A 15,886-nucleotide genomic window follows, 5' to 3' on the forward strand; every position below is an offset into this window, starting at 1 on the left:
CGATCGCATGGGAAGGTATGACAGCTCATAAATGTTTTTGTCCTACGATTGTCGACATATTTATTAATTATATTTATAATATATAATTTATATAATTAATTATATATTATATTAAATTCACGTGCATAGTTGACTTGTAATTTTTGTTCTGATAAGTCGTACGTCATTACGCGACTTATGTCCCGGTTCCGGTTTTCCGAATGACCCTTCGTACGCTGAGAAAACTAGTACTTTTCGTTATGCGACGTGTACCTTTATCAAAAATTAAACTTAATCATTGATAAACTATGTCACTCGAAGTGTAGCTTTAATCAATTAAGTGTTTTGGTTATTTGCTTCTATAAATCTTCGTCTCGTAGTATATACATATACATATATACATTTTCATTTTAAAATAGTGTTTTACTGTAGCAAATAGTGATTTTCGAAAACACTGTAGCTTTTCGGGTACTGTAGTAATTCGAAAATACAGTAGCAAATTAGTGTTTTACTGGTTCATTTTAAACGTTTTAGTTAACTTATCTAAATATCAATCAGATAATCAAACCAATAAGGTTAATGCACAGTATCATTTTCATAACACTTTGTTACGTTTTCAAGTTATAGTATATGTATCTATTTACATATAATTGTTCGCGAATCGTTGAGAACAATCGAAGGGTAATTGAATAGTTCAAAATTTTGAGATTCAACTTCATAGACATTGCTTATCGTGTTGGAAACGTTAAAGATTAGATTTAAATTTGGTCAGAAATTTTCGGGTCATCACAGTACCTCCCCGTTAAAGAAATTTCGTTCCGAAATTTGTGTGAGGTCGTCATGGCTAACAATAAAAATGTTTTCATGATGAATATGTGTTGATAAATATAATTTTATCACCGTTGAATAATATAGATAAAACAATCCGATTTCTCGAAGCGTATGAGAGAAGTTATCGTAAAAGAGTGAAATGAAAGAATAGAGATTCGTCTTAACTTTTGACGTAGTTACGATTGATTTCTGGAATTTAAGGAATAGAAAATCTTCATAATCTAAATAAGATTTGATTCTTCAGAATTTGCGGAAATTAGGATTTTCATTGATTAAATGCGTAATCTACCTCGATTGCTATGTCTGATATTTTGCTATAAATTGACCTCTTCCGTTTTATTTATTTTCACCACTCCTATAATCTTCTCCCTTATTTCATACTTCCAAAAGATTGTGAAATTGCTTCATCTAGTTCTGATTCTTGATATACTCCTAACTTTCATATCTATCATTCTTCTTTTTCATCTGCCACCGGAGGAATCTATTCACTTTTACTATACTCTTGGCTTTATAGTGTTTTTAGTTCTTCCGTGTCTTTATATAGCAATACGCATTGATATACATGGTTTGTAAATTTCAGGGTTGTTATCGGGCTTATATTCTCCTTTATATTTCAGAGCTCCATGCTTTCGATTTCTCTTCCCGATTTTAAGTCAAGCGAATAATGGTCCAGAATTCATAGCTATACATTTCGGAATGAACATAGTTAATGTTCTAAGAAAGAAATTATAATGACACGATCTTGATTTGTCAAATTACCAGAATATCTGGAAAAGACCGAATCATCAAGAAAAGTATTTTCTTGATATATTTAGAGATTAAATAGAATGAAGGAGTTATGTAACATGGTTCATGATGAGGGTGTGATCTGTGAACCTTTATCACGTTCCATTAGAAACTCATCATGACTTACTGTAATATAATCACGTTGATCAAGTGTCATTATATTATACTAATTCATGCTTCAATTCCCAACATTACTTCAAACATCAATTTTTCGAATTTTTCAGATTTTTGAAACTAACATAGTTTCTTTTATGATGTAACACAGATAGCGCGAAGAGATGAATGATTTCAGATAAGAATAGTTATGAAAAATATCTTCAGAAATATGGAGGATATTTATAATGAAAGATATGATAATATCTTAGAATTTCTAATATCAACGGATGGTGAAGAAGATTTGTCTGTGAAGGTTTAGAGTCAGGAGCAAGGTATTTGAAAGGACCCGTTCATATACATTATAAACGATTCACAATAGTTGATTACATCGCGAGGTATTTGACCTCTATATGATACATTTTACAAACATTGCATTCGTTTTTAAAAGACAAACTTTCTTTACAATGAAAGTTGATGGCATGCACACCATTTCATAATACATCCAACTATAATTGGCTTAATAATAATCTTGATGAACTCAATGACTCGAATGCAACGTCTTTCAAAATATGCCATGAATGACTCCAAGTAATATCCTTAAAATGAGCTAATGCACAGCGGAAGATTTCTTTAATACCTGAGAATAAACATGCTTTAAAGTGTCAACCAAAAGGTTGGTGAGTTCACAGGTTTATCATAACAATCATTTCAATATATTAATAGACCACAAGATTCCCGTTTATAAATATATGTACACTCGCAAGTGTATAAAAGTATTCTATAAGTTGTAGGCACCCGGTAACAAGCCTTAACGTTCATGTTTTACCCTCTGAAGTACACCAGATCAAGTGTGTTTAAAATAACCTCTAAGTACTAAAGCATCCCATAGTCAGGATGGGGTTTGTCAGGCCCAATAGATCTATCTTTAGGATTCGCGCCTACCGTACATAGACAAGTAGTTTAATGTTACCAAGCTAAGGGTATATTTCTGGTTTAAACCCACGTAGAATTAGTTTTAGTACTTGTACCTATTTCGTAAAACATTTATAAAAACATCGCATGTATTCTCAGTCCCAAAAATATATATAAAAGGGAGCAAATGAAACTCACAATACTGTATTTCGTAGTAAAAATACATATAACGTCATTTAATAAGTGCAAGGTTGGCCTCGGATTCACGAACGTATCAATATTGAGATTCAATATTGCAGGAAAGTACGTAGATGCAACGGAGATGATAAACACTAGATTGACCTCACGAGCATACCCATGAACCATACCCATCACCTCCATAGCTATAACCCATAATTTCCTTAGCTTCGACTCATTCAAAAAAAACTATTTTGAAATCACTCGGACAGCACTCCGTCGTAATATTTTATGTATACTAATAATATCTTGAAATAATATATATATATATATATATATATATATATATATATATATATATATATATATATATATATATATATATATATATATATATATATGTATCAATTGAGAGAGTTTAAAGAAATATATTTTCAAGTTTCTATGAAATAATGAAACCTATTGAATTCTATTTATAATAGATTTTTGAATTATAAAAGTGAATTATTAAAGTATGAATTATTAAAGTGAATTATTAAAGTATAAATTATTAAAGTGAATTATTAAAGTATGAATTATTAAAGTGAATTATTAAAGTATGAATTATTAAAGTGAATTATTAAAGTATGAATTATTAAAGTGAATTATTAAAGTATGAATTATAAAAGTGAATTATTAAAGTATGAATTATTAAAGTAAATTATTAAAGTATGAATTATTAAAGTTAAAGTAAAGTAAAAGTAAAGTAAAGGTAAAGTTAAAGTATAGTAAAAGTATAAAAAACTATATATGTATAATACGCGTATAAATATATATAATATTAATTTAAATCGTTATATATATTTAATGAAATAAAATATAAATATCGTTATATTTATTATACTGGTTAAGTAATGAGTTGTCAAAAGTGATTCTAGATATTTATAAAAGTTATATACGTTTTAATAATAAAGTTCTTTTTAAACTGAAAACGTCTTTATACGTTTGAAAATAGATTAATAGAATATTATGGAAACCAATTCTCCACTAACTTTTGTTTAACTTTCGTAAATGACACTTTTTATTTTTATTTATAAATAGCTTTACAAATTATTCTGAATATCGTTAAGAGGAATAGATTTTCTCAAATCATAGTGGACCTCTCAACAGAGACTTGTAATCATAATTCAATGTTTCTGATAATTCAATCATTTAATATATTTTTTTTCGTCGAAAATCATATTGAAACAAATACGTTCGTGTAAAGTATTATACGTTTAATACTTTATTAATATTTTCAAGTTATAATATATATATACATATACATATCTATTTATATATAACGGTTAGTGAATCGTCGGAATTTGGTCGAGGTTATAATGAATGTATGAACACAGTTTAAAATTCTTGAGATTTAACTTAACAAACTTTGCTTATCGTGTCTGAATAATATAAAGATTAAAGTTTAAATTTGGTCGGAAATTTCCGGGTCGTCACAGTACCTACCCGTTAAAGAAATTTCGTCCCCGAAATTTGATAGAGGTCGTCATGACTAACAATGAGAATGTTATTATAACGATTATAGAGTTTTATCATGTTCAAGAAGAATGAATAAAATAATTCGATTACTCGAAGCGTATGAGTGAAGTTATCGTAAATGAATGAAATAAGATAATAGTGATTCGTCGTATCTTTTGACGTCATCACGATTGATCTCCGAAAAGAAAATCTTTGTAATCTATATTGGATTTGATTATTCGGCGATTAAGGAAATTATGATCCTCTTCGAATTAATGCGATAATCCATTTTGATTTCTCTGTCGGATATTTCATTATAAATCCACCTCATTTGTTTTCTTACAACTCACACCTTCTCAACTCATATTTTAAAGTATTTGTCAATATGCTTCATCCAGTGCTGATTCTTGATACACTCCTCACTTTCATATCTGTCGCTCTTCTTTTTCATCTGCCTCCGGAAGAATATATTTACTTCTACTATACTCTTGGTTTTATAGTGTTTTTAGTTCTCCCGTGTCTTTATATTGCTATATGCATTGATATATACGGTTTGTGATTTCTGGGTTGTTGTTGGGTTTTATATCTTCCCTTATATTTCAAAGTCCTTGCTTCTTCTATAATCATTGTCATCCACAGTTAATGCTCTCTTCTATTTGCTATGATTTATACTCCCATTTCTAGTTCGGAGCTTTGTCCTTTCGTTTCTTCTTCTTGCGATTAAGCACCGCTTGTAATGATCTAGAATTCGCAGATATAAATTTCGGAATGAACATTGTTAATGTTCTAGGAAGAAAATTGTAATGACACGATCTTGACTTGTCAAATTACCAGAATACCTCGGAAAAGGCCGAATCATCAAGAAATATTTTCTTGATATTTAGAGATCAAAGAGAATACAAGAGTCGTGTAACATAGCACATGATGACGTTATGATCTGTGAATCATCATGTTTCATTTAGAAACTCAGCATGAATTACTGTAATATAATCACGTTGATCAAGTGTCATTATATTATACTAACTCATGCTTCAGCTCCCAACACTTCTTCAAGAATATTCCTATTTTAAACTCGAATGTTTCAGAATTTAGAAACTAAAATAGTTTCTTTTATGATATAATACAGATATCGCGAAGAGGTAAATGATTTCAGATAAGAATAATTATAAAAATATCTTCAGAAGTATGGATGATATTTATAATGAAAGATACGATGATATCTTAGAATGTCTAATATCAGAGGATGATGAAGGATATTGTCCGCAGGGGTTTAGAGTCAGAAGCAAGGTATTCGTTAATGACTTCAGAAAGTACTGAATCATTTGGATTCTTTGAAGGCAGGTTCAGCCTTTGTGATTTGTCCACAGCCTCCTTCATACTTTGCTCAATCCGTTTTTCAGTTCCAAAGCTTCTCTTTTTCTGAGCTTTGCCAATATACTATCCTTTATCATCCAACTTTTTACTGTTAAGGTCGTTTACAGTTTTTGCTGCTTCATCAGCATTTTTCAAAATTTCGAGAACTGGTTCGCAGTTTAGGGTGTTTTTCAGAAATTTCTCATTCAAAGAATGTAAGTCTTGGAGGTAGACGTTGTGTGTATATGTAATTGTTGATGTAGACATGATGCGAGGTTTCAAAATACTGATTGCTGATTCTCAATAATTGGTATGGCAATTCTTGTTATAAGGTACGAATGAGTATATGATAGGGTTTCGATAATTATAATGATTTTTTTTGGAAAGTCAAAGATCAATGAAGTTGTTGGTAAGTTTATTGCTAATGTGGTGAATATAAACGATTCCCCGGTAACGTTGGCGAAAGGGCAACGTATCTATCGAGGTTATAATAAGACTGTTTTGATTGAGAAGTCGAAGATGACTTGCTGGAGCTGTGACAAAACTGTCTATTTTGAAATGGAATTGAAAAGTTATTTTAGCTAGTAAATGCCAAAGGGTCTAACACGGATACGTGTCGAACTATGACTTGGGTTTTGAGAGTTTTTCAGGTGTATAACTGTGGGTAACATGTGATTGGATCATCATCTCGATTGTTCCTTAGTTGAAGTGTCTTCAGGAATTTCGAAGGGTTTGAGCACATATTGTAATCGTTAATACATATGATGTTCTAACACAGTTTTGAAGTCAAAGTATAGCTTTGAAAGATATAGGAATCTAATAGTGATGATACTGGTTATATTTCGAATTGAATTATGCGATTTCAAAATCAGAATATGTAATTGAATTTGAATGAGTATGATTGTTTTGATTTATATAAAAGAATGGATATTGTTGTGAAAGTAGGGAGTATAGTTGATGATTGCTGAATCAGTTTCGAAAAATGTAATATATTAATTGTGAATTTATATATCTCTCGGGTATTACCTACCCGTTAAAAAAATTTTCACAATTAATATTTTGTACAAAAGAAGTTTATTACAGTCTTTATGAAAATATATGTGTATATTTTCTTTAGATGTAATATAGATTTAATGAGTTAATATTAAATTAAACTCATTTGTTTTATGGTTGGAACTAGAATTGAGTAATCCCTAAAACTTTATAAATTGCATAAGTATTTCTTCAATAATATTGAAATTATGAATCATTACTTTGTTATTTGTTGGTTTTCGTGAAATTCTTGTGAACTTCGCAAGGTACGAATGATGTTATTTGAAAAGTTTCGAGTACATCGATGATGAAAGTGTAAAATCAAACATATATTCGAATAATACACTTGATTTATTATAAATTAGATTTTTTTATTGAATTGAGACAGAGATTGTAATTAACGATGGTTAAGTTGCGGACGAAGGACGTACATCATTGCATATTTGTAATATGAATTAACTGAGTAGTTAAGATTCACACATAATAGCTTAGTACGGGAAGATTTATTATGGTTTAAAAATTTATACATATAAAATATACATATAAATCTTTCGATTGGAAATGAGTTAATACTTCATAACTCGTTGATACAATATATTTGTTGTTGATTCGTAATGATGTCCACAATGATTCTTGAACTGACAGAGTTTGTAATGTTACAGGTGCTGTTGATTCTGACGATACTGACGGCACTGACTGTGTTGATGATGCTACGGTCCTGTTGATGCTGTTGGTAAAACAATTCTAGCTTGTAAATCGTACACCATTTTTGATCAAAGTTTCTACTCTACCATCTCCGTTCACTCATCCGATTTACGGTCAGAATTAAATAATCTCTAAGATTTTGGAGATTACATAACTGTTGCAGAGATATCTCTTCAATGAAGTTTATGAATTAATACTTCATCGTTTGTTGTTGTTGATATTCCTGGATATTTACAGGGCGTATGACGTTGATGTTTGAGATACATATTGTGATGTTGCGGTGTGGAATGTGGATGTTGTTGTGGGTGGTGGTGATGGTATTGTTGGTGTTGCTGATGGTGGTACTGTTTATGCTGCTGGTGCTGCTGCTGGTGTTTGTAACCTTTGCACCATATTCTCCAAAGCCACTACCCGAGCGCGAAGCTCGCTGACTTCTTCTATTACACCCGGGTGATTGTCGGTTCGGACGAGCGGATAAATAAAATCTAGAATTTGGTGTAGTATGTAATCGTGACGAGATACTCTAGAAATAAGAGAGAAAATGGTGTTTCGGATAGGTTCGCCGGTAAGTGCTTCAGGTTCTTCGCCAAGAGGGCAATGTGGTGGATGGAAGGGATCACCTTCTTCTTGTCTCCAATGATTAAGGAGGCTACGAACCCATCCCCAATTCATCCAGAATAGATGATGACTAATTGGTTGATCCATTCCGGTCACACTGCTTTCGGAACTTGAGTGGGATTCCATTTCGGAATCCGAGGGACTTGAACTAATGACGAATTCCATTTCGTACGATTGAATAAAGAATTTTTCGATATGAAATGATTTTCCGGCTATCGGGTGGTATTCTAATTATATAGAGCAAAAGGTTTCGTAGATTACGGAGGAATTTACGGAATATGTCAGGCAAAGTTTACAGTAACAGATACGCTAAGATATGAATTAGCAGATACGCTAAGATATGAATTTTGTCTATACACTATTCATGCAATCAATGCAATAAGATGTGTCTAGACTAAGAATGATAAGCAGGTAATTTTAGACAAGAATGATGAGCAAAACTTTTGAAATGCAGACACGGTCGAAGTCCAGACTCACTAATGCATCCTAACGACTATCAGTTAGACACGCTAATGCAGACCTGGTTCGCTAAGACCACCGCTCTGATACCAACTGAAAGGACCCGTTCATATACATTATAAATGATTCACAATAGTTGATTACATCGTGAGGTATTTGACCTCTATATGATACATTTTACAAACATTGCATTCGTTTTTAAAAGACAAACTTTCTTTACAACGAAAGTTGACGGCATGCACACCATTTCATAATACATCCAACTATAATTGGCTTAATAATAATCTTGATGAACTCAATGACTCGAATGCAACGTCTTTCAAAATATACCATGAATGACTCCAAGTAATATCCTTAAAATGAGCTAATGCACAGCGGAAGATTTCTTTAATACCTGAGAATAAACATGCTTTAAAGTGTCAACCAAAAGGTTGGTGAGTTCACAGGTTTATCATAACAATCATTTCAATATATTAATAGACCACAAGATTTCCGTTTATAAATATATGTACACTCTCAAGTGTATAAAAGTATTCTATAAGTTGTAGGCACCCGGTAACAAGCCTTAACGTTCATGTTTTACCCTCTGAAGTACACCAGATCAGGTGTGTTTAAAATAACCTCTTAGTACTAAAGCATCTCATAGTCAGGATGGGGTTTGTCAGGCCCAATAGATCTATCTTTAGGATTCGCGCCGACCGTACATAGACAAGTAGTTTAATGTTACCAAGCTAAGGGTATATTTCTGGTTTAAACCCACGTAGAATTAGTTTTAGTACTTGTGCCTATTTCGTAAAACATTTATAAAAACATCGCATGTATTCTCAGTCCCAAAAATATATATAAAATGGAGCAAATGAAACTCACAATACTGTATTTCGTAGTAAAAATACATATAACGTCATTTAATAAGTGCAAGGTTGGCCTCGGATTCACGAACGTATCAATATTGAGATTCAATATTGCAGAAAAGTACGTAGATGCAACGGAGATGATAAACACTAGATTGACCTCACGAGCATACCCATGAACCATACCCATCACCTCCATAGCTATAACCCATAATTTCCTTAGCTTCGACTCATTCAAAAAAACTATTTTGAAATCACTCGGACAGCACTCCGTCGTAATATTTTATGTATACTAATAATATCTTGAAATAATATATATATATATATATATATATATATATATATATATATATATATATATATATATATATATATATATATATATATATATATATATATATATATATATATATATATATATATATATATATATATATCAATTGAGAGAGTTTAGAGAAATATATTTTCAAGTTTCTATGAAATAATGAAACCTATTGAATTCTATTTATAATAGATTTTTGAATTATAAAAGTGAATTATTAAAGTATGAATTATTAAAGTGAATTATTAAAGTATAAATTATTAAAGTGAATTATTAAAGTATGAATTATTAAAGTGAATTATTAAAGTATGAATTATTAAAGTGAATTATTAAAGTATGAATTATTAAAGTTAAAGTAAAGTAAAAGTAAAGTAAAGGTAAAGTTAAAGTATAGTAAAAGTATAAAAAAACTATATATGTATAATACGCGTATAAATATATATAATATTAATTTAAATCGTTATATATATTTAATGAAATAAAATATAAATATCATTATATTTATTATACTGGTTAAGTAATGAGTTGTCAAAAGTAATTCTAGATATTTATAAAAGTTATATACGTTTTAATAATAAAATTCTTTTTAAACTGAAAACGTCTTTATACGTTTGAAAATAGATTAATAGAATATTATGGAAACCAATTCTCCACTAACTTTTGTCTAACTTTCGTAAATGACACTTTTTATTTTTATTTATAAATAGCTTTACAAATTATTCTGAATATCGTTAAGAGGAATAGATTTTCTCAAATCATAGTGGACCTCTCAACAGAGACTTGTAATCATAATTCAATGTTTCTGATAATTCAATCATTTAATATATTTTTTTTCGTCGAAAATCATATTGAAACAAATACGTTCGTGTAAAGTATTATACGTTTAATACTTTATTAATATTCTCAAGTTATAATATATATATATACATATACATATCTATTTATATATAACGGTTCGTGAATCGTCAGAATTTGGTCGAGGTTATAATGAATGTATGAACACAGTTTAAAATTCTTGAGATTTAACTTAACAAACTTTGCTTATCGTGTCTGAATAATATAAAGATTAAAGTTTAAATTTGGTCGGAAATTTCCGGGTCGTCACAGTATTCGTTAATGACTTCAGCAGACACTGAATCATTTGGATTCTTTGAAGATAGATTTAGTCTTTGTGATTTGTCCACAGCCTCCTTCATGGTCTGCTCAATCCGTTTTTCAGTTCCAAATCTTCTCTTTTTCTCAGCTTTACCACCATACTATTCTTTATCATCAAACTTTTGACTGTTAAAGTCATTTACAGTTTTTGCTGCTTCATTAGCATTGTTCCAATTTCAGAGAACTAGTTCATAGTTTGGGATGTTTTTCAGAAACTTCATATTCGAAGTATGTAAGTCTAGAAGATAGATGTTGTCTATATATAACTGTTGTCGTAGAAAATGTTGCGAGATTCAAAATACTGATTGCTAATTCCCGGTAGTTGGTATTGCAATTACCGTTACAAGATGTGAATGAGTACATGATAGGGGTTTTTTTTACTGTAGCAAATAGTGATTTTCGAAAACACTGTAGCTTTTCGGGTAATGTAGCAATTCGAAAATATAGTAGCAAATTAGTGTTTTACTGGTTGATTTTAAATGTTTTAGTTAACTTATCTAAATATCAATCAGATAATCAAACCAATAAGGTTAATGCACAATATCATTTTCATAACACTTTGTTACGTTTTCAAGTTATAGTATATGTATCTATTTACATATAATTATTCGCGAATCGTTGAGAACAATCGAAGGGTAATTGAATAGTTCAAAATTTTGAGATTCAACTTCATAGACTTTGCTTATCGTGTCAGAAACGTTGAAGATTAAGTTTAAATTTGGTCAGAAATTTCCGGGTCATCACAGGTTGATATTAATTCAAATAAATATTTCGAATGATGAAATACGATTAAAAAGATACGATTTTGATAATAGCTTTTTGAGCAACGAAACGCTCGGGTTTATTTTAATAATTAATTTAATTAATTATTTACTTTTTAAAATATTTAATTTATTGGATTTTTAATAAATTAAACGATTGGTTGCGTTTAACGATCGGTTTAGCGTTCCGGGCCTTCGGTACGACTAAACGACACTTAAAATGGACCACGAATACGCGCTTTTGCAAAACACGAGCCCGGGGATACCCATAGTGGGCCCCATCGGCCGAACACCCCTTTCCCTCCCCCTTTTATTTTCTAAATTGGGCCACTAGTGTATAATCCATGCTAATTAGTGTTAGGCCCTAACTATTTAAGACTAAACCTAAACCTAACACTCACATAAACCTCCTCCCTAAAAATTGCAGCCGTTTTTCCCTCTCCCTCCCATCATGATCGACGACCACCATCACACACACAACACCACTCAAAATTGATTTTTAGATTAAACCTTGAACACGAAAAGTGCAATTCACATCGTTCTCTACGCGTTGGTGTTAACAATTTATTGATCAAAGGTATAAACACATGAACCCTAATCTCTAAAAATTCTGATTTCATAAGGCTTCATAGTTATGTCAGTCAATTGCTCGATTCATCGTGTTTGTATGCTTGTTTAATCGTTAATTTGTTCGTATTGATTGTTTAGGGTTAAAACCGAATTGTTTATTACATGATAAATAATTTTTGATTTTTCAAATGCATGATATTATGTGATAATTAGATTCCTTGTGAAAAACTATTGAGTTTAGGCTTTGGAATCACTCGATTTCGTGTCCGAATGATCAAGTTATGCTTAATTAAAATTAACGTTGTGTTTTTGTGTGTAATCAGAAATCTGGGTTTGATAGACCACGAATTGGCATGTTAAAATTATACCACTAGAAAGATAATTTAAAAACACTCAGGTTACACTAGGATATCATGTCGTTTGCTTATGTATAGCCCGAGTTATGCTTGAATTAGTGTAAAAGTAATTTTATACAGCACTTGCATGAAAATAACCTTGTATGATAAAAATGTGTTAACTTTTATGATTAAATCTTTGCATATTTGAAATTTAGACAAAAAGTAATTCACTTTTCATTTGGATATCATAGGCTAATTGTATCTAGATCTTCAGATAATTGCGTGCGAATGTGACTAGCTAAATGAGAATCGAATCTGTAACTTGCTCACTGTTTTGTACTCTGTGGATTGTTTGTATTGCATGAGCATGTATGCTTCTCAAAAATGAAACTTATCATGATATGTGACTTATTGTTAGTTTATGTCAATCTCTGAAACCTTATGCATTGGGCACAATAGAGCCATACTTTATATAAATTCTGATTTGAGCTGAAAACCGAATGTTCAATTTGCACGAATAAACTGTACAAATTGGCTAAACAAAAGTTGCTAGATTTTTTATATGTGTTACTTTGATTTGTCTTTGAACTAAAGCCACTGGTTTGGTATAAATTTCATGTTCCTAACTCCGGTTATAGCCAAAATGAAATCAGTGCGCGGTCAGAAACTGACTTGGCAAACCCCAAATGTATCCCTTCTGATTCCTAACTTTTAATTGTTGTATGAGTCCCTGGCTGGACTTTTTGGAATCTATTTTAAGTATATTTACGATCTGGAGTTTGTCATGTTTACTTGAATTTTGTACTATGAGATAATGTGCTAAGTATGCTACGTGTTCATGAACTTTGTGCATAACGATAAACTGAAATTGTGAAAATGATCATTCATGACCTAAAACATATTGTTTGACTTAGGTTTGACATGTTGACCAATATTTGACATGAACCTACTGATGTTGACTTTATTTGACCACATTGACTAAGTTTGACTTTTGGTTTGACTTCGGTTGACTTTGTTTGACTTGCATGATATAGTTGACTTTTACTTTGAAAACGCGTCGAGTCGAGCAATAAGACAATGTACACTATGAAACCACACTTATTTAAGATATATATATTGACCAACCTAAATACGTATACTTAGGTTGCATTACTCAGCTATAAACCGTACAAGTTAATTGTCCACTTTTCAATCCGAGCTTTATTCAAAGGTGAGTCTACAGTCCCGCTTTTTACATGTTTTCAGGGATGAGAATACACGCTGTTATACTTACATTTTCAAATGCTTTTGTATTGACATGAGTAATATATATGCATATTGAGTTTGTTCAAAAAGCCTCTAGCTTGAATACTTTTAATACCATCGGTGTAAGCACAATTTAGATGGACGGATCCATTAGGTTGACAACCTCACCCACTATAAAAACTGTGGTGCATTTACTTTGAACAATAAATACATTTGAACAAGTGTATAACATTTTAGGAGGTAAAGGCGGGTATAATGGCTTCTATACTCGGGTCATTTCTAGTATTCAGGTGCTCATATTATGCAAACGTTAAAATCTGGTGGTCAGGGAAACTAAACTATTTTTCTTATAACTGCTTTTTAGATACTGTTATACTTTTAAACCTGTAGATTCACCAACATTATTTGTTGACATGTTTTTGCGTGTTGTTATTCTCAGGTATTAATTGCTTTCGCTGTAGAATATTGCTGTTACGTAGAAGTCAAGCCAAGCACTGGGACCAGCGTTAACATTCCGTTAAAGGGATTTTTGACGGGGTGTTACACAATGTTACTATCATTTGCTTAACTAATTTGAAATCATATACATAAACACGTTTTAATACACGTTGCAAGTTATTTACATAATTAGTTCTAACAAATAACATTCCGACTTATGTATATATTCAAATTCATTCTTTAAAAGGTCTCATCTATATCATAAAATATTTTCAATATGATGAAAACCAAATAATTATCTTATCAAAAGACACGAGGCAATTATTGCATTGAAAGTTAAGCAGGAATCTCCGCTAACCTTTGTCCAGTTATCGTTGATTGACACATTTGTTCTTACATGTAAATTACATTACCATTTATTCTGAATACCGTTAAAAAGGAACGATTTCTCAAATCAACATGGACCTCACAACAGAGACTCGTAATCATACAATGTATCTGATAAATCAATCAGTTGATATTATCTTCTAATTTCATCGATAAACATAATGAAACAAATACATTCATGTAAAGTATTATACGTTTAATACTTTGTTAATATTCTCAAGTTATAATATATATATATATATATATATATATATATATATATATATATATATATATATATATATATATATATATATATATATATATATATATATATATATATAATCCTATCCATTTATATAGTGGTTCGTGAATCGTTTGAATTTGGTCGAGGTTAAATGAATGTATGAACACAGTTTAAAATTCTTGAGATTTATCTTAACAAACTTTGCTTATCGTGTCGGAATAATATAAAGATAAAGTTTAAATTTGGTCGGAAAGTTCCGGGTTGTCACAGTACCTACCCGTTAAAGAAATTTCGTCCCAGAATAGATCTTTAATAGTGAAAAGACATCAGAAAGATCTATGTTAGCTGAGTCTGGGCTAAAAAATTCATACTGGACAGAAGCTGTGAACATTGCTTGTTTTACCCAGAATAGATCTTTAATAGTGAAAAGACATCAGAAAACTGCTTATGAAGTTCACAAAGGCAGAAGACCCTCAATTTCATTCTTCATGTATTTGGCACACCCTATTTCATTTTAAACAATAGGGATCAGCTAGGAAAGTTTGATGCTAAGGCTGATGAAGGTATATTTCTTGGATATTCCAACATGTCAAAAGCATATAGGGTTTTCAATAAAAGAAGGGGTTGTTTTGAAGAATCTATTAATGTTACATTTGATGAAACTACCCCTACTTCATCTTCTGGTCATGAAGATGAAGAGTTACTGTTTGAAGAGCCTACTCAGCAGCTCTAAACGATGAAGAAGAACCAGCAGCACATCCCTCACCAATCCATGTTACTGGGTTCTCTGATGATGAGATGGAACACTCTGTTCCAACTGTGTCCAAACCAAGTGGACCTACTAGCTCTACTGAAGTTCTACAACTCGAGCATAGGTCTACTGGTTCTGAAAGATCACAAGTTGGTACCAGTTCCACTAATATTGAACAGCTGTCTCCTACTGCTGCTCATACTGCTGAACCAACTAATGATCAAGATGCTGTGTGTTCCACAATAAGCTTACCTTCTCATAACACTAGATGGAAAAAGGAGCATCCAATTGAGCAAGTCATTGGTAATCTGGCTAGTGGTGTTAAAACTAGAAGGCATGCAACCAGCAACTTTTGTATGCATGTGAACTTTGTATCTACCATTGAACCTACATGTCC

This window comes from Rutidosis leptorrhynchoides, chromosome 10, assembly GCF_046630445.1.
Source record: "Rutidosis leptorrhynchoides isolate AG116_Rl617_1_P2 chromosome 10, CSIRO_AGI_Rlap_v1, whole genome shotgun sequence".
Classification (NCBI taxonomy): domain Eukaryota; kingdom Viridiplantae; phylum Streptophyta; class Magnoliopsida; order Asterales; family Asteraceae; genus Rutidosis; species Rutidosis leptorrhynchoides.